This window comes from Peromyscus eremicus, chromosome 4, assembly GCF_949786415.1.
Source record: "Peromyscus eremicus chromosome 4, PerEre_H2_v1, whole genome shotgun sequence".
NCBI lineage: Eukaryota > Metazoa > Chordata > Mammalia > Rodentia > Cricetidae > Peromyscus > Peromyscus eremicus.
In genome coordinates, this window is record NC_081419.1 from 23419059 (window position 1) to 23439572 (window position 20514).

Sequence of the window (20514 nt, forward strand, 5' to 3'; positions counted from 1 at the left end):
CTTTGGTCAAAAACTGTTTAGTCATATAGATTAATCTGATATCAATTCTAAGGGAATCCAAGTCAGAAGACATTTATATTTCAATTGCTTATCGATGGAACCTACTACAAATCATTTCCATTTATAGGGCATGATCATTCAATAGGAAGGTACCATCATTGAGTAAGTAGTTTGCTCAGGCCAAAAAAAAAAAAAAAAAAAAAACCATGAAATGTGACATAACATTTTTTTCTTCTTTAAATGAAAGGTTATCACCAATTCAAATACTAATTATCACAACTTCATTATTTAGGAGGCAGGATACAGAGATAAAAACAGCTTAAGACATAACCATGTCACTTCAATTGCAACTTTTAAATGACATTCTTAATAAACAGACCAGAGAAACTGAATTGTCAAAGCTTTTATTTGCTCAGAATTTTAGAAATAAATTCAAGTAAAAATTTATGATTATTTCAAAGTAGAATTGTAAAATGGTATTAAAAACGTTTCGTAACTCAGAAATATAAAAACCAACAAAAGAAAGGTGGCTGGGTGCCTTCAACTATGTGGTCAGCAAACATACATGTTTCCTTTAGGCTTAAAACCACATAGAACCAAAGAGAAGCATACATGAAAATAATGTCTTCCACACAGGTAAAGCTTCTGTAATTACATGAAAAAAATAACTTGCTGAAATAAAGCTGTACTAAACTACAGTAACTTCTCATTGTTATTCAACTTCTCAAATTTATCAACTACTTAGAAAATAATCAGAAGTTAAAAAGAACTAACAGACTTTACCAGGTCATGAAACATAGCATATATAACTTCAGACAAAGCATAGGTATTTGAAACTGAGTAGCGTCTTAGTCCTCAAATTTTTGGTAATAACTAGGGCTATCTAAATGAAGCACTCTCTTGCTGTACTCATAATAGAAATATTTGATAACACAAACAAGTGTATTTTAGTGACCTACTTAGACATTACTGAAATGAGTGTACCAAACATGAACATTGTTCTAACAACACTATTTGATCATAGGGATCTACTGTCTTAAACCATCAAGCATAAGGAGTATCCCAAGAAAACTTACCAAATCAGACAATAATTAGCTGCTCATTAATATCTATAAAGGTACTATGAAATTTTCAATTATTTATAATATAGTTTAGGAGGGTTTTTTCCCCCTCCAAACTTATTTCATGAGAATTTTAGCTGATCCCAAGTTTTCTTCATATTTATCATTTCAATTAAGTATATCATGGAAAGACTGTTTGATGAATCCTAACTTTTTCTGATATCTATGTGTAGCAATTGAGCCATTATGAAATCAGAATTTTCAAACCCGTAACTGTCGGTCAGCTGAATCTGATTGGAATGGCGTATTTCTTTGCTTTACTGGAAAGACGGTTTCAGCTGAGAATGGGTGATGAAAGTTCTCTATTTTCAACACCCTCATAACTCGGTTGAACATGACAGATCAGCAGCTAATTGAGTTAGGAATGGTCAGGAGCATTACCTCCCCCAAACAAGGATTAAGATGATTTGTAAAACCCATTTCTAGCCTCCCTGTTAAATGTGTGAAAATTTACATGCTTGACTTTCTCTCAAGCATCTACCTTGGAAACATTCTCTTCTGCACACTGAAATGACTCAAAGTTTCAGCTCCTCATGACATTACTTACTGATGAGATGCACATATGATTTTATGTATATACATATGTATATATACATATGTGTGATACACATGTATGCAAAGGATGATAGCTGCATAAAGCCTAATAAATATATAAATACTGATCCAAGTTAAAATATTACCCATGCTTTTGTTAGGTATAGATTCACAAAGTTACTTAAACAATGTCTGTGTTTATAAAACAAGGTAATATTGACTTCTTAAAGTTTCTGTGAGATTAAGCATTCTAATATATGCGAAAAACCTTCAATAGTACCTGGCAAGTCAGTACTCCATAAAAGTTAGCACAAGGTATTGTCCTTTCATCATTTTCAATTTAAATTTAGTTTGGCTAGATCATGGACCCAATGGTCCATTTCAAGAGAAAAGCAAGTATGTGTTCAAAATGGTCATTTCTCTCAATTTTTCTCATTAACATTGATTTCAATTTTAATCATTGGCTTACTATATGAGCTTCCCCATATTTTCCCCTATATTGCTCATTTAATATAATTGTAACAGTTTTGTTTTAAAGTAAAATATGTGGCTATACTAGTAAATGGCTTTGATATGATAATCTTTCTGTGAAATCTTAAGACTTTAAAATTAATAATGAAAGTTAAACCATCACAACTCTAACAAGCTTATTACTTTGTTAACAATAAGAACAAAGCAGAATTTGAAAGCCTGCCTTAAAGGCACACATTTACAAGGTGAGATACAGGGATACTTCGGGGCTGGTGTGCTACTGTCCGCATCCAAGCCTACTAACATTGGAACAAAAGAGGACACGGAATGATAGGGCTGACCAGGTCCCATACAGAAACTTTAGGATTTTCTAGGCATTACTATCTCTAACACTTGAAGTATTTTACTTTCCAGGTAATTGACTTTTGCACCCAAGCTAAAAATATAGTTGGGTTTTAAGGAGATAAAATCTGAAAGTTTCTGTCATTCACAATCTTCCACACTTACATGTAAAACATGTATGTTGCATGGATACAAGTATAGTATAGTAAGTACTTAGGAGAGGTACTTCCAAATGCATGCCATCCTGAGATGATTTTCTATTTATTTATTTAAAGTATTAAGTGACAGAAGATCATTCCTCACTGCTGAGTAGTGGAGATAGCCACTGCGAAGCTGGAGTTTCTAGGATTCCTCTCATCAACTGCTTTTGCTCTCAGCATCCTTGTGCATAAGATCTTGCATCTTTACATCAACTGAGTTATCTACCATGGTTATCCTTTTGAGGTAATACCAGCTTTCAAATTCTCTCAACTGCATGATGACTCCAAGAAATAGGAATTTATTTCTCACTTGTGCAAGAGAAGGCTGTTTTCTGCAGGAAACTCTGAAATTTTCTATAAATACAAAACTCTTCCTCCCCAAAAGTTTGAGGTAAAATGATTAATAAATGTAAACTTTCTGAGCCTAGGTTAGTTTCCTCCACATGGTGACTCGGGTCTTGAATCTTCCTTCCATATAGATTAGTTTGGTGTTGACTGTTAGCCAGTGTCAAAAGAAAGAGAGAATTTGGAAAAGAGAGCTTTTGTCATTAACGTATCTTTGTTTCTATTCACATTCTGTTAGCCTAAACTAGGCAAATGGCAAGCCCTAACTGTAAGATAGGCTAAGTGCAGGTACAAGAGCGCATCTCCCCTTACCTCTCTCATACTTTGTATCTACTTTCCAACACTTGGAAAAGTGTCTTTCCTCATCCCCAAAGAAGACATCCCCAAATCAGTCCCATTCCTCTAGACAATTCTAACCAGTACACGTGAGATTGGCTTATATGATAGGGACGAGGTATTCCAGCAGTGGCTGGCTGTACACCTAAGAGGCTGAAAACTCAGATGCCCAGCAGTTCCAGTCTCGTGCTGATGGCCCGGAGCATTCGTGGAGAGCTGCTGGTCTTTAGTTCACACTGGAAGGCCAAAGAAGCTGGATTCTGATGACAACCACAGTGGCTGCAACAGTAAAACTCACACACGTAACTGCAAAAAGCCAAAGCATGCATGCAACAGCGATGCTTTTCCCCTGGACCTCTTGGCTTCCAGGCTGCTTGCCAAAGGTCCTGCCCATTTTGTAGAGAGTCTCCCCTGATTCACAGTTAATCCTTCCTGGAAATGCTCTTAATTACTAGGCCAGATACGTGTTTCTTAGTTGATTTCAGATCCAATCACATTGAAAACGAAGATAAATTATCACAGCATCCGGCTACATTAGGCTCTTATTTACAGAATCTTTGGTGATAAATAGTTCTTTTTCATAAAGTCACAGTATCTCTGGAGAGCTAAATGATTTAGGACTTAAAGTTCAAGTTGTATGCTTTACTTTATCTACCCTATTTAACAGATAATGCTGGGGTCAGAATGAGGTAAATGAGGAAAAAAATGGTAAACAGCCTCATCAGTACACCAAAATAATGACTGTGTCCTGCTGGACAGACCCTGTGAGACCCTGGCTGTGGTGAAGACCATTCCTGACTCCTCAGCCTGGGAGAACACCTCATGCCCATTATTCTCTAGAGTTTGTGTCTGCTTTCTACGTGTGCTTCCCTGTGCCTTATGCCCATCCTTCCATCCGGACTCCAACTGGGCAGTGGAAAGAATGATCTCAAATTTGGCTCTCTTCATAACAGTTTTTGTGGTACAAATATGGGCTTCCAGGATTATTATAGAGTTACAGGATTTTAGACCCAGCTTCTGGTTTCCATGGTAATACAGTTACCTCAAAATCTTTACAGACATTGATCTAATTTCTTCAGTCTGTTAAACTCACCAGTAACTAGAGCCAAAGACACAAAACCTTTTTCATCTGTACTTATAGTGCTAAGACCTGCCTTATTTCTTTCATCCACTTCTTCCCTTTCTTCCTTCCCACTCTCTCTTTCATTTAAATTATGAAGAAATCTTACTAATGAAATCTTTTAAGCTATCAATCAAATTAAATCATAACTTCCTCCTCTCTTCTTCTTTAATGATGGAATTTGTCCATGATGCTTCTTCTGGAGAAAGAACAATGACTCTCATTCTTCTTTGTTCAAAGAAAATGTTCCGTGTGACTTTTGTGTATTTAATGGCACCTGAACAATGAAGGAAGATGTGAAAATAACACAACACATATTTTGAGAATCATGAGCTGGCATCACAAACATCATATCATATTTCAACATGAAATATTTTTCCCAGTTACTGCAACTTAAGATGGTAAAACACAAAGATGTAAACTGTTTATCTTATTATGCTTAGAGTCTGGCAACAAAAGCAAAATGTTTTTTTCTGAATAAAGCCTAAGCTCAGCTTGTCTCTCCTTCAAGTGCTCCAGAACAGCTTGGAAGTTTGAAGGTTGAGGCTACTCTATGTTTGGGTGAACCAATCCTCAGGAAGTTTCATATTCATGTGATTGGTGGTTGAAGCTGGTTACTAGGGCCTCATTACTCTAACAACCATAAATGGCAAAGTCTCTCCTTGTGGACACACTATATTCAATGATTTGAGCTTCCACATAGCATTGGGAATATAGTCCAAGCTAAGAGTTCCAAAAGGAATATGCATATAATTTTTGTGTTCTAACCTTTAATGCCTTGTAGTGGCACTTGCGTTATGTGATTCAGTTAAAGCAGGTGTAAAGGTTTGGTAAGGTCCAAAATTGAAATACTGATCTCACTACTTGATAAGATGAAATTCAAGGCTTAGAAAGGCACATAATTATTTTTTCAGCCAGCCATCCTGAAACACAAACTTTATTCAAATCAATTAACATCTAATGCATTGCGCATTTTATATCTATGTTATTATCCTTATTTAATTAAATTTTAATATGTTCACTTTCATTTGCATATCCACTAAATTGTGCTCATTAAAATGATTTTCAACTTTGTAAAGAAAAACAATGTAATAGCATCAAATGTCAATGTGTTTGCAGATTTCCCGGCACAGAAGGAATCATTCACAGCATGTCTTGAAAGATGTCATTCCACCGATAGAACATCCAGTAAGTGACTAATTTTACTCTAGTATTCTACTCTTTGATCTACTACTGCAAAAAGGTGCCATAAACTCAGTGTCTTGAAACTACACACATAATCATCATACATGTGTAAGTCCAGAATTTAGATGTGTTTTACCAGAATTGAGGTATGTTTATTATTGCCTAGCTCAGTGACACTCAAAGGTTACAATCAACCTGTCACGGAGAACAGGATCATATAAGGTCACTGACAAGGTGATTGGTGGGATTCACTTCTGTAAGAAATAGCAAGTATGACTCTTTTGCATCAAATACTATAAAACTTGTGTTTAAGAAAAGAAATTCCAATGTATGTTTTCCTCTCCCACCCAGTTATGTCTTTGTTTACACAAACACCAATTGATACATTCCAGGAATTTTTTGTTTGTTTGTTTGTTTGTTTTTTGTTTTTCGAGACAGGGTTGCTCTGTGTAGCTTTGCTCCTTTCCTGGAACTCACTCTGTAGCCCAGGCTGGCCTTGAACTCACAGAGATCTGCCTGCCTCTGCCTCCTGAGTGCTGGGATTAAAGGCATGTGCCACCACCGCCCAGTTGTGGTGGTGCATGCGGGTAGGATTTGCTGAAGGAGGCAGAGGCAGGAGGATCACCAGTTCGAGGCCAGCATGGGCTACATTCCAGGAATTTAATGGCCTGGAACAGGACCCTTTTCTCTTTCTTTCTTCATTTCCTGTGTGCCAATTCTTTTCAGAATAGCCAGTTGAATAAGACTGTAAAGCCTTTCTTTTCATAAAATCCCATTCATAAAGGATCCACACTCATGAGCTAATCATTTTCCATCTCCTCATGTAGTCATGATGGAGGTTAAAATGTCAACTTTGTGTCAGTCAGCCTACAGTATCACTCCTTGACTCAAAACTTGGATTGGCTTCTATTCTCCCAAGGGCAGAAGTTAGAAGGCAACCAGCAGTTCCAAGTCTTAAATGTCCAGCTACTTCATCAACATCACCTCCTTCTTCTGCCTTATTTTGTTCCCACCAAACTTGTCCTTCCTCTGAAGTGTTATTTAACTTGTTCATTCATCTTTCTTGTAAACTATAATTTATTTGTGGCCAGTTTATTTAACTGTTACTGCTTCATTGTCTTGTTATTATTATTATTGTTGTTATTATTATTATATTTTAAAAAATAACTCTTGAGGTGGTAAGATAGCTCATTGGATAAAGGCAGTTGCTGACAACAAGTTCAATCTCAGTTTAATGTCTGGGATGCATATATTAATAAGAGAACTGACTTCAGCAATCTGTCTTCTGGATTCTACCCATGCACCATGGCATATGTATGCCTACGTACATACATGTGTGCACACACACACACACACACACATGCGCACACACATACATATACACACACACACACATTTGCGTGCACTCAGGCATACACATGAGAGAGAGAAAGAATAAATGTAAATTTCAAAATATATCTTGTTTAATCTATTTTAGGTTCTTCATTTTCACCCTTATTCAATATTCTCTTTAGACTTCATATACATTTTATTTATTTGTCACTCATTGAAATGTTAGTCTGCTAGGGTAGAGAAATTACTTCCTATGTCCACTATTCTGTTCCTATGATTCTTTTTTTTTTTTAATTTTTATTTTGCAATACAATTCAGTTCTACATATCAGCCACAGATTCCCTTGTTCTCCCCCCTCCCCCCCCCTCACCTTCCCCCCAGCCCGCCCCCCATTCCAATCTCCTCCAGGGCAAAGCCTTCCCCACAGACTGAGATCAACCTGGTGGACTCAGTCCAGGTAGGTCCAGTCCCCTCCTCCCAGGCCGAGCCAAGGGACCCTGCATAGGCCCCAGGTTTCAAACAGCCGACTCATGCAGTGAGCACAGGACCCGGTGCCACTGCCTGGATGCCTCCCAAACAGATCAGGCCAATCAACTGTCTCACCCACTCAGAGGGCCTGATCCAGTTGGTGACCCCTCAGCCATTGGTTCATATTTCATAATTGCAAGAGTATGGAAGAGTTTGGAAAGTATTATTTGAGTATATGGCATAATGAAAATCTAAAGGCTTTGCTTATAAGAAGATCTATATTTCACCATTTTCTTAAGTCTTGAAGTATTAATTAGTCATTTGTTCTGAGACTTCCTTCTCACTAAAAGCAGGAAGTAGAATCTACTAAAGTCACCCGTCATAAGTATCTCCCCAAACTACTTCCCTCAACATCACACCAGCTGCAGCAGCAACAAATATTGCTAGGTTTCAAATGACTTTCCTTCTGCTGTTTATTTTACCTACCATCATTGATATACAACTGTGTGTGTGCAAGCGTGCATGCAAGCGTGCATGCATATGCACATGTTACTATACACACATGTTACTGTACACACATGTATTGAGTGTATATACACGTATATAGGTATGCAATATGACCAACTGAGACATCTCTTCAGCTCCAACCTAGCCAGCAATCTTCTGAAGTAGCCTCTCCTCAGCTGGCATGTGACTACTCAATCCTCTTTGTAAACACTCATTCCATCACCTTAACTTTCAAATGCTTTGGCTCCCACCTCTAATATTCCTTTATGTCTTTCACACAGATCATGGGCAGTGACACCAGAACAACTTCCCTTAAGGCAGTACCTTCAATATTTTGTTTTCTTTATCCAAACAAACTGGCTTCCTTTTACCTATGGTATCAAGTTTATAGAATTCTCCTATGGCCCCTGATTTATGCTATATATAATCCACTCCAAAATACAGACCCTCAAGCCAGCAATAGAAGTATGATTGAGACATGGCTTTTAGCCTGAAGGAGATTGACTTTTCTGTGGTAATCATGGTGTTTTCATGCTATCACATGTTCAAATACTGTTACGCTGTCCACTCTTATTTCATGGCTAATAGACTTGTGCTGTAGTTGGACTGTAAATGCCTGGAAGTGAGAGACCATGACTTGTGTTCTCTTTTTTATGTCATGCTCCCACTTACATTACTTTTGGCATTATTGTTTGTTCTGGAAAGACATATTTGCCAACTCACATAACAAGATATTAAGGGATGATGAAAGCAATGGTTGAAAATAGTAATAAATATATGCTCCTTATTCAAATGGAGCTCAATCTTTTCAATATTGTAATTTGATGTATTTACATATTTTGTTTTCAAAATTTTCAGTTCCGAGCTTTGCGTTTTCTATGGAAACCATTTCTATGATTTCTCAAATTTGAAGTAGTTTGCCCTTGTGTAATCTGCTTTCCAAGAGCAACTGGGACTTGTCTCTGTCCCAGATGTATATCACTAAAATTGCCTACTTCCTTTTCCATCTCTCTTACTGATTTATAACTTATATGAAGAGAGGGTTATGCATGATTTACTATTTCACTATTAAGACCTAGTATAGAATTTGTCACATTGTAGCCACATGATGAATAGGAAAATAAATATATACAAAAATTATTTATGTGTGCATGTATGTGCATATATATATATATACAATACATATATGTTTATATATATATACACACATATAAATACACAAATGTTTGTGAAATTGTTTGAGTGTCCTAATTCTCCCACTGAAATGTCCCAAATTTTTACATATAATATGTCTGTGAATTATGAAACTTAAAAATTCAAATTATGATTATTTTCAAATTTAATCAATAACTATTACCCAATTTTCAACTCCACAGTCATGCCTGCATATCAAGCATAACCCAAGTTTAAATAAACCATTAGAATATTCAGAAATAGTTTTTATAGTTTACCTTCCTTATATTAATGTTATATTTTTATTAACTAACATGGTGAACTGTGTGATCTCTGCAGTTTCAATTTAAAAAGAAAGAAAATAAGTTATCTTTGAAGGTGACATTGAAGAGAAATAGTAAATCTAAGTAAAACCAATACTTTTTTTTTTGAGACAGGATTTCTCTGTGTAGCTTTGGAGCCTTGCCTGGAACTCACTCTATAGCCCAGGCTGGCCTCGAACTCACAGAGATCCTCCAGCCTCTGCCTCCTGAGTGTTGGGATTAAAGGCGAGCGCCACCACCACTGGGTGCAAAACAAATACTCTTAAAAGTAAATTTTAGTTTGTAATCACTCGAAATCTATGGTCCCCCTACCCTGTAATCTCAACATACACACAACTACACATAGCCACTACTTCCACAAACTTTTTAAATTATCAATTAAATTGCTTCCTGGTACTGATCCCCCTCTCCGCCCCCCCCCCACCCCCAGTTCTCTCTCTTAGTATACACTTCACTTGCTCAGTCTTCTGATCTCAGGAGACATTCACCTTTTTCTTTCTGGCTTCTACTGAATGGAGTTTCTTACTTTTATTTAAAGGCAGCAATGCCATCAGTCATGGGGTCTTCATCTGGTGACTTGGCTGTTAGGAAGAGTAATGATGAAAGAGCCACTGGCTTTTTCAAAAGGCAAATCTGTAAATCTTCAACTCTCCATGACCATCCATGAAGACATTCTTCTACAGGACCCACAGAGTTTGCTTTAAATCTGACTAACTTGAACTTACATTCCCTTCATCCACCCGCAGACTCTTTTCCCACAACCTGCCTCTGCTTTCATCTCTCCCTGCCTCCCTCCTGCCTCCACGCCTCAGGATGGCAGCCAAGTCATCCACAGCTATCTGTTGTCAGCATCTATCGAGACAAGATGTCATGTATGAAACAATGGACCAAAAGAGTTTGGAGTAATTATTTAAATCCCTTGAGTTGATACTACTACTTATGTTTATTGTTTTAATCATATGATTAGCTCATGCGTGTTTATTTTAAAAAATGGCTGTAATGCAAATCTCACTTCTTTTATCTCATATTAAAAATTCCCCTAATATTTTTAAAAATCATGAGACTATAGTTTTGGTTACAGCTTTTCAAATTGTGTATTAGGTCTACTCCTTTTTGGAGTAAAATGTTTTATTTATAAAAATGAAACTGCTATTGCAGATGCTCCATTGAGTGGGTTTTCTTTTTGGGAACCATGAACCATGAATTATTTTTTTTTACAGTTCCCTTTGATAAAGCTGATTGTGATCAACATGAATAATTAAAAGAACAACACATTTGTTTTGACTGTTACCTTTGAAACATTGCTAATTGGAGTCTAAAAATGCTCACAGTGGCCCCAGTTCAGGAAGAAGTGTAGCATTAATGCCACACAGATGCAGATCACAGGGCTTCCATGGAAGAGGCTGGGATCACAGCAGAGAAGTGTGTGATTGCTCAACACAGCTATGAAGCAGCAGCTTCAAACATGGGACATCATGACACAAACGTCTAATGCACTCCTATGCGTTCATTTCTTGACCTCCTATTAATATATTCCACATTACAGCTGTTCATGAGACCCAATTATTTTCAAGACATTTTTCCTTTTTCCCTAAAGATTCAAGAAAAATAACCCTGATTATAGTGTGTTAAATCTTTATCTTCTTTATTTTTATTGAAACATTGTAAGGCATGTCTGGATAACCCTGCAGGAGTCAAAAGCCTATGGCGGGCTTTAGAGAATCATTTACTTTCTCCTGAGCAAGGAGGATTTTGAGGGCAGAGCTCAGGAAGTTGTCCTGGCTCAGGGCAAAGCAGGCTTTTGTAGATAAACCTAAGCCACAGATTCTTCCTTTTCAAGCACGATATCATTTTGTGGATTAATTAATTCTTGTGGGGGCTTTGAGGATGAAAGGCAATATAAAGATATTGTACTTCCTTATTTTAAAGAAAAAAGCATAGTCACTACATGGGAATAATTCTATTGACCAGGCTAGGGTTTCTCTAAGTTGAAAACAAAACAAAACAAACAAACAAAAACCCCAAAAAACAAAACAAACAAAAACCACCTCTTCAATCTTTCAGAATATTTTGCTAAGTTAGAGTTAGATTTTTAAAAGAATATCCCCTCAATATTCAAGGCGATAATAGTAAATTATATAATTGAATCCACCTATTAGAAACCATTTCAAATTAAATATTTCTTTCATTTTCTTAAGCAGGAGTCTGCTTATTGATTCATGTATTTGTCTAGGCCATGCTCATTCAGGAAGTGTGTTAGGCTCTGGGAATCTGATAAGAGATTAGCAAGTCATGGCCTTTCCTGGAGAAATGTTCAGACTACGGATAAGCAGAAGCACCAATGATCGAAGAAAGGCATCATTCTGCACTCATATCTGTGGGAGAGGAAAGACCTATTCTGAAGTCAGTAGGCACACAATCAATCACACTTTGAAAATGTCACTTAAAATGAAATTTGCACCATGAGTAGAACTGCAGAAACAAAGAATGAGAACAGGAAGAAGAAAGAAAGAAAGAAAGAGGGGGGAGGAGAGAGAAGGAGGGAGGGAGGGAGAGAGAGAGGGAGGGAAAAGGAAGGAAGGAAATAAAAAAACAGTACATGCAATGGCCTAGAGTTAGAACACATTTATTTCAACTGCATTTGAAAACCTGCAAGAATACTATGAGGCAGCCGTGGTGGTACATGCCTGTAATACAAACACTCAGGAGGTAGAAACAGGAGGTCTGCAAGTTCAAGGCCAGCCTAGTCTACATAGAGAGTTCCAGATTAGCAGCCAACCAGGATCATATACCCTGTGTCTCAAAAAAAAAAAAAATCCCACACTGGCTAGACTATAATCATCAAAAGAAAAGAGCCACGGGGCATGATTAGAGGGAGCAGTCATCGGGTGAAGAAGCATGAGGTGATAGGAAGAATTCTAGAAGCCATGAAAATGGATACTAGTTAAATCGTATCTCCCAGCCATGTCCCCACTTGTCATTTATTTAATTCTAGAGGAAAGTGCACACGCATCAACAAAGACCACAAGGATTGAGCAATTCTCTCTTCACAGCTGCCCAGAGTGAAATTAGGTTATAACACAAATGAATTATAGTAATAAGTGGCTCACACAGCAATGGGGAAGAAAGATCATCCTCTGTGAACTTCAATGATGGTCACAAAACAAGTAACACTGGAAGCAAAGACGGAGCAACAGAAATTCCCAAGGGAGTCTATTGAGAGTTGAATTACAAGAAGAGCCCCCTGAAGACTGAAGTTCTTCAGATACAGTGTGGTCCCCACTAAGCCCGTTTTCTACACAGAAACTGGATTTCTTGGTGGTGGCGAATAAATGAGACATGTTGGCTTCAGGAAGAAAGGCTCAGGAATAAAGTTCAGGGGAGAGCTGAACCATGGGATGCTATAATGTCATTTTCAAAATGACCTTTTGGTGAGTTAATGGTAAATAAATCAGGAACACAAGGGTAGCATTGCCCTTGAAATACACAGTGGTTCAGTAAGAGGGGGGAGGATAGCTCGGCAAAACATAACATGTGGTTCACCAAGCCCAGTGTTTAGAAAACAGTTCAAGAACCCTAAAGGCAGACATGATACCTTACCCTCAAGTGAGACAAACAGGACAGGGTAACTGCACGAAGGCACGTTCCACACAGGAACTAAAAAGAGCAAGGAAGTTGTGACATTAAGAATCACCCCAGGCCAGACCATGAAGCTAGATCAGCTTCTCAAGAGTTCTGGGTTTCTATTTTTTCATTTCTGGTTGGTTGTTGCTTGTCTTTTGTTGCTTTGTTATTGTTTATATGAGTCAAGCTCCTACAGTAATGCAGCCCTGGCTTACCTGGGCTACATATCCCTATGTACCAGGCTCGCCTTGAAACTTGTGGGTTGTTCTTCCTGCCTGTGTCTCTGAGTGCTGCGGGGTTATAGGCATTAGCCACCACATCGTGCTTCAGGAATTCCTTTAGGAATGCATAGCTGTTCTCTGAGCTTTGCAAATGTGTGATGCACAGAACTGCTTTTGTTTGACTCTTTTTTTTAATGTAATCATTGCATCCAACTGGAGAGTTTACATGTGTGAACGAACGTACAATGTATTACGTATTTACATGAGGTAAGCACTTGTATCTGAAAGCATCATCCTTCAGAGAAACCCTCATGGGTCCTTTCCATATCATGTTATCTCTCTCCTTTATGTATAATTCACCAGATCCAGTTATGCTGCCCTCATATGCACAGATGTAGGGCCAGTAGAGCATGGTCACCCTACCGTGGACTACACTCCTAAGGAAAAGGGTCTCTCCCCAACTTGACAACAATCAACTGTCAATTGCTCCCCAGCTAGGGGGGAGGAGCTCCTGTGCCCATCCTCACTCCATGATATAATGCTGATTTACATATTCTCTGCTGTTTGCTCAGACGTGAGTCTTTGCATTGACTGCTCTCCTCTGCACAGACACTTCTCTGATGGCAACTTAGAGCTTTACTAATCTATGGATGTCAAACATTTATGTATACATAAGGCATTTGTCTATTTAGCAAAACAATAATGATAGGCTCACCTTAGGGCATACAAGCTCCTCTGGTGGTTTGAATGAAAATGTCTACATAGAGTCAGACATTTGAACACTTGGTCCCTAGTTGGAGGTACTGAATGGGGACAAGGTACAACATTGGAGGTAGATGCTGAAAGTTCATAGTGTCATCCCACTTTGAGTTTGCTCTCTCTCTGCTTTGTGTTTGTGGTTGAAGATCTGTCGATTTCCACTCTGGACAACTGCTCCCACACCTCCTCACCATTATTGGCTCTCCTTTTGGAACAATAAGCCAAGCTCTTCTTTGCATAAGTTGCCTAGGTCATGATACTTTATTACAGCATCAAAAAAGCAACTGACACAGCCACAGGTTTCTGGCCAGAATTATAGTAACAGGCATGAACTTCCTCCCATAGAGTGAGCTCTAAATCAAATCAGGCGTCTATACAGAAAAAACAGGTGGAAACACTGTAAGAGCCAGAGGTAATTTGTGACTTTAAGGAAATAGCATTTTCCATATATAACAGAACAGATGCATGCATGAACTCACAGAGACTGTGACATCACATCCAAGACCTTCACAAGTTCAAACCATACAACATCTCAAACATGGAGAAGGCTAAGTAGACACAAAGCTGCACCACTACCCAAGAAACTGTTTGCAATTGATAATTGTTGAGGAAGGGAAAATCAGTTTCCATCAATGGAGTGACAGTAGGTATATTAAACACACTCGAGGGCAGGCCTATGCTCAGGATTATTTGGCCACAACAAAATGAACTCTATGCTTTTGCTTGCTTTGGGTGTCTGTGTGTATTTGCATTTATTTGAGTGTGTGTGTGTGTGTGTGTGTGTGTGTGTGTGTGTGTTGTGTACGCATGTGTATGCACACAAGCACAAGTGTACATGCATGCATGCGTGCATGCACTTTTGTTTGTTTGGTTTCATTTTTGCTGTGTTTTTTTTTTTTTCATGAGAGAGAAAGAACATGAAGCTTGGTGGATAGGGATGTGGAAGGATCTTGGAGTACTTGGAGGAGGGTAAAGACTATGACTAGAATATATTGTATAATAACACACACACACACACACATACACACAAAAAAAACAAAAAAATGTCTCTTTCTGAGTATAGGAGAAAAGTACAAGGTGATTACAAAAGGAAAGTGAAGCACAGGATGGTATAAAATGATGTGACAAAACATGTCCTCATTTGATTTTTTAATAGAAATCAGTAAACAGGATTATCAGCAAAATACTGTGAACTATTAAAACTTTATTAGCCACCTTATTATCAAGTAGGAAAATAAATGAATGCTAGATGTCTGAGAATTACAGTGGTCCAGGGTTGTGGTCGTGGAGTAATGATGCAAACTTTCCTCAGGTCAGTCAGCCTTACATGATTCACATCGTGAAACCTCCTTTCAGAGAGACCATCCCAGCTTCAATCTGAGTTCTGTCTCAGATTTATGGGACCAGAAGAAAATCCTATTTGCTAATAGCATCAATGTTGATAGAGACCCATCAGTGCTTCCTCATAAAATATGGGGGGGCAGGAGCTATTCTGACTCTCACTATGTAAGACACTCGATTTCTATACCAGATGACCTAAGAAGCTGAAAATGGTGTCAGTGGTTGTCAACAAACATAGACTAAGAACAAAGGAGAGAGAATAAAACATGAAACCATCACCAGAGCTATAAAGCAAAAAAAAAAAAAAAAAAGCAGCTATGTGGTCAAAAGCCAAGTTCTCAATCAAATTGCTTGGAAGTTTCTAATTTAGTTCAGTTTTTTTTAAGCAAAACTGTTCAGTGTACCATTATAGACCGATGAACCTATTGTTTGCATTTGTGTCTGGTCACATGAGACATTCAAGTGAAAACAAAACAAAACAAAACACCTTCATTGTCTGCTTGAGAGATTATAGACTCAAATTTGTTACACTTGTAACCAACCATTACTCAAAAGTTCTCTTCTCTCCTGCCCTGTCTGTCATGTCCAACCTAGGTTTATAAACAGGTACCATCTTGAAATTCCACTGCCATTCATTCTCCTCAGCTGTGTCTCAGCACACAGGATGCTGCTGAAGCGTTTCCTCAGTGCTGGCAGACTGGCTGGCATCCAGCCTGGACAAATTGCTGATCTTTCCTGCCACGCAATTTTAAATAGGGATTCTAGCCGGCATTGAAAAAATAGCTCCAACAGCCGCATTTAGCATCTAAAGACTGGCTGATATTTCTTAAGTATACATCGTTTGGGTGCTGTGATTCCCTTAATGAATTTCAGTTTGGCCTAGAATCTGGCATGGGAGGAATCCTAAACTTAAATCTAAAGCCTGTATATAACTTTGTAAATCACTAAAGACAAGACAATCTGAGCTCCAGATGTCTGAACTATAAACTGAAATTTATAGATCATTGCTCTTTCAGACCATGTGACTATGAAAACAATTAATAAAGTACCATACATAAACCCAGATGTACAATCTATAGCAATCTTCCTTTTACCCTAATACCTCCTTCCATTCAGTCTAAGCCTCTCAGAATGGCTTCTTCTTGGTATGTAGAACATGGGAAGTTCCAATGTACAATGGCAATACCATAGATATTCACATAATTAAGTTTACCTATGGAAGTCTTTCTTGCCAGTGTGGCACATGAACAGTGTAAGAAGTCAATTGGAATTTATTGGTCCAGGTTGAAGGTTGACCAGAGTCTTAGAGGAGCAGAAGAGTGTTATCAGTCCACAAAAAAAGAAGGGATGTCTTAATGGGAGCCCATAGGAGGTTAAGCTGCAGTAAGATCAGGCTGGTCTTGTGAATCTAGCAACTTTTGTTCATGAGTAGTGGCTATTTAAGAGAATGGAAGACCACTAATTGAAACTTTGCTGAGGGCCTAAATGTGCATCAAGAATAGAAGAGAAACAATGTATAGAGAGGAACTGCTGATCCTGGAAGCAGGAGTGTGTGTTTGAGAGATGGTAAGACATGAGTGTAAAGCTCAAATACATACACATCACACATTTAGATATGTAATGTGTATGGACCATACATTTAAATATGTATAACTGTTCATGGTAGTACTAAGTGACTTAAAAGCAGAAAATACTGCAAAGTTACAGTTCTTAGGGTCTTCTTATGGCCTGGAAGGCATGTGAGAATTTGAAAGTTAATACCTCACTAGCTGTTCAGCTTTCCTTCATTGATCTCCCAGGACTACTAAAAGGTCATTCCTGAAGACTTCGTAATATTGACCAGTGCCCTTGGAAAATTTTTCTGCCATTAATGGCAGAGATACCATGATTATTGAATCCCAACATGAAAAGCCTTTGGCTCCATTTCAAGTGGCCTGAGGAAGGTCCAGCTGGGGAGATGCCTTTATATACCCCACCTCAAACATGATTCATTGATCTCTTCCTATAAGGACATTAATGTTGTCTTTTTACCTTTCTCTTTATAGAGAATAGTCATCATCAATATGGTTCTTTGAATTCTAAGTGTTCAATTGTGGGTCTTTCATGGAATATTTCTGAGAAGGCAATAATCTTAGATGAGAATTTATGAATGGATTGAGAATGTTTTGTAGCTTTTAATATAAAACATTTCAGTTTTTTTGTAACTTTTAATCTTCCTAAGAAGTTTAAACAAAGCAGTGAATTAAGGAAGGGACTTCCTCTGTGATGCTAATAGCTACTGAAAGTGTCTTTGTTTCTAACATTTATAGAGACCAGTGATGCCTAGAGTTAAACTTGTATGGGATTTAGATGGTAACAAAATTCTCTGTTATCAAAGAAATGGACAGTATACACAGAATAAGGAGGTGGTCAAAACACATGGTGAGATACATCTAAACATAGGGTGATAACACTGTGAACACCGTGGTTCTGAAAAACAACTCTGAAAACATCATCAGACTGTTTTAGACTTGTGGAAAACATACTGAAGGAAGAGACATTTTCTAAACCTATGTGAAAATTATTTTGCCACAATTGGAATTGTTACAATAATTTCCTACAGTTTATTCACTAAAAGTGCACTTACCAAATGTATTTGAAAGATAAGTATTAGGAATATAACAATGTAGGAATCAAGGAAAGATCACATATATATTATCTATAGCAGAGCAAGTCTTACAGCAGACAATTCTTTATTTGGTACCATGTTAGTCTTTGAGACAACTCACTACTCAAATTGTCTTTTCCATTCACCAATGAATGGTTTTGATTTTTACAATTTTCTCTAAAAATGTAAATAGCATTCACATATGTATTCATTCATGTAGTTGTTCACACAATCCCTTAGTGTAACTGGATTCCCACAGAATATAAAAGGGACAGTCCTTTGCTTTTAATGGGCTCATAGCATGGATGTAGATATAAGTAAATAAGCCAGTCATTACAACATTATCTCATAGGTGTTAGTAGAGTGATAAGAAAAGAGTGGAAATGGAAACTGGGAGTGGGATGCCTAAAAGAATTCAACAAACGATGGAAAGACCATCTGACAAAAGCTATATAGGTAGAATTTTAAAATGGGTTGAAATTTTGTTTTGTATATATAGGAATTTCTGAGATGAAGATATGGTGGGTGAAATGTTATACTTAAGGATATGGATCCCACCGGTGGCACTAAGGAAATATGACCCTTGGCTGTTAGACATGGAGCATGAGCATTGTACACTAGTCCTTTACAGGGAGCACAGGCCAAGAACTGGAATAAGATGCACAAGGCAGTCAGGAGGGCATAAATAGACCACCAAGAAACTGAAACAGTTTGTTGACTTTGCTGGGAATAAACATATTATAATCTTCACTTGTATGTACTTTGCCTGGAACTTATTGAACACCTCTGTTGTGTCCTAGTGAATTGTTGCATGCCCTTTAGGGAGTTTGCAGCTGTGTTAGGATGAAAGCCAATAGTAGAAGTGGGGAAAAGGAAAGCAGTTATACAGCTCAGATTTCAATGAGAGCTCTGCTACATTGTCTCTGGCTAACTGGTCAAAATGCTGCCATTGAAATATTTTCCCATGATTCTTCAGGCTCAATCTCTTGTTCCATTGAATTCTTTCGTTTTTTTTCTGGCCTTGGCAGGTATATGGGGAGGGCATAAATCAAGAGCTTCTCTGGTAAGATTAAGGAGAGTTTGCATTGTCTTTGTTCTATCATCGAAGTCAGTGTTTTAAGCAAGTGACTTCTTGATACAGAAAGGAAGGTGAATGATGCTGTATCACTATCAAACAATCCATTCACATACATCCTCACAATCTATCATCTGATATGCAAAGCTTGGAAAGACTTGGATCTTGTATGCACTCCCCATAAGTCTTGTATGTATTATTAATAAAGTTCTGTGACTGGAAGCTTCCATCTCTGCAATGACTCTTGCTTCGAAAGCTGGGGTTCATTCATACTAAAGTGCATAGGAGTTTGTCACAGTGTTAACATATGCATTCTTCTTGCAGATGGTTGAAAAAGAAGGGTATCTTCAAAAAGCCAAAATTGCAGATGGAGGAAAGAAACTAAGGTAATGAAAGTTCTTCAACTCTCTGTTACATAACCACACAGTCTCCTGTACCCTTAGCTTGTATCACTGATATTGTTTGAGAAGCAAGGCCACCCACACCTAGCTAGAAGAGTCCCTTCTGTTACCATTGTTGACACCCTTATTGTTAAAATGATTATACTTTTCAAAGAAAGGCATTGCATTGTAGAGTGTTGCCCAGAATGTAAAAGTGGCTGATGTCTTGTCTTCTCTTGGGACTAGAAATCTTTAAAACATAAAAAGGGAAACATGGTTTCTGGATTAACAGATTGGGTTGTTGAATGAATTCATTTGCAGCATGTAAAGATCTCTATGCAATACCCAGAGAAGTTTTATGAAGGATAGAAGATTTGAACCATATTTGTAGTTCAAAATAAAACAATCATTTAGAAAAAAGGAAAAGAAAAAGGAAACCATGAACAGAAAGTAGGTGAGGGAAATTTAAAAATAATAAAGAACTCCCTGGGGTGAGGGGCAGAACAACAAAAATATTCAAGAAAAAGAACAAGGTGGTTGTTGTGTTAAGAAAGACATTTGTTATATTATTTATATGGGGGATTTAAAATAGTCCTCTTCATTTTAGAATTTTTTTTCTGTTTCTTACATTATGTATTCTATATTTAGCTTTATAGTAAGGAATATGCAAGTAATAAAGGTTCATGGAGGGACTCAAAGTAAGAGACATTTACTTGTGAGTATATTACTGTTATAACTAAGTAGGACAAATATTCTAATTAGCTATACAATGGGACAATAGTTAATTGCATTACACAATATGTTACTAGAAAGACGCTTTGGCTAACACTGGAGAATGAAAAATGCTTTAGTTTAATGGCTAGAGTGGACAGTGTTTATATTTATTTGAAAGAAGTAAAGTGGAAGTGTCACTCATAATTTCAGTGCCTCCGATAGTTATTCAAATTTTAAATGGGAAATAGGGCTGAATCTTTCCCAAAGATGTTTCTTGTCTCTAGCCTGGCAGCCAC

General features: G+C 37.6%; 1 long non-coding RNA gene across 1 annotated transcript in view; it reads left to right on the forward strand.

Moving 5' to 3' along the window:
* Nucleotides 1–19448: 19448 nt before the first annotated feature.
* The window catches only part of LOC131908053 (uncharacterized), a 41563-nt gene continuing 40497 nt past the window's right edge, over nt 19449–20514 (forward strand). Inside the window, exon 1 of the long non-coding RNA XR_009378529.1 lies at nt 19449–19510. This is a non-coding gene — a long non-coding RNA (uncharacterized LOC131908053). The remainder of the gene's footprint in view (nt 19511–20514) is intronic.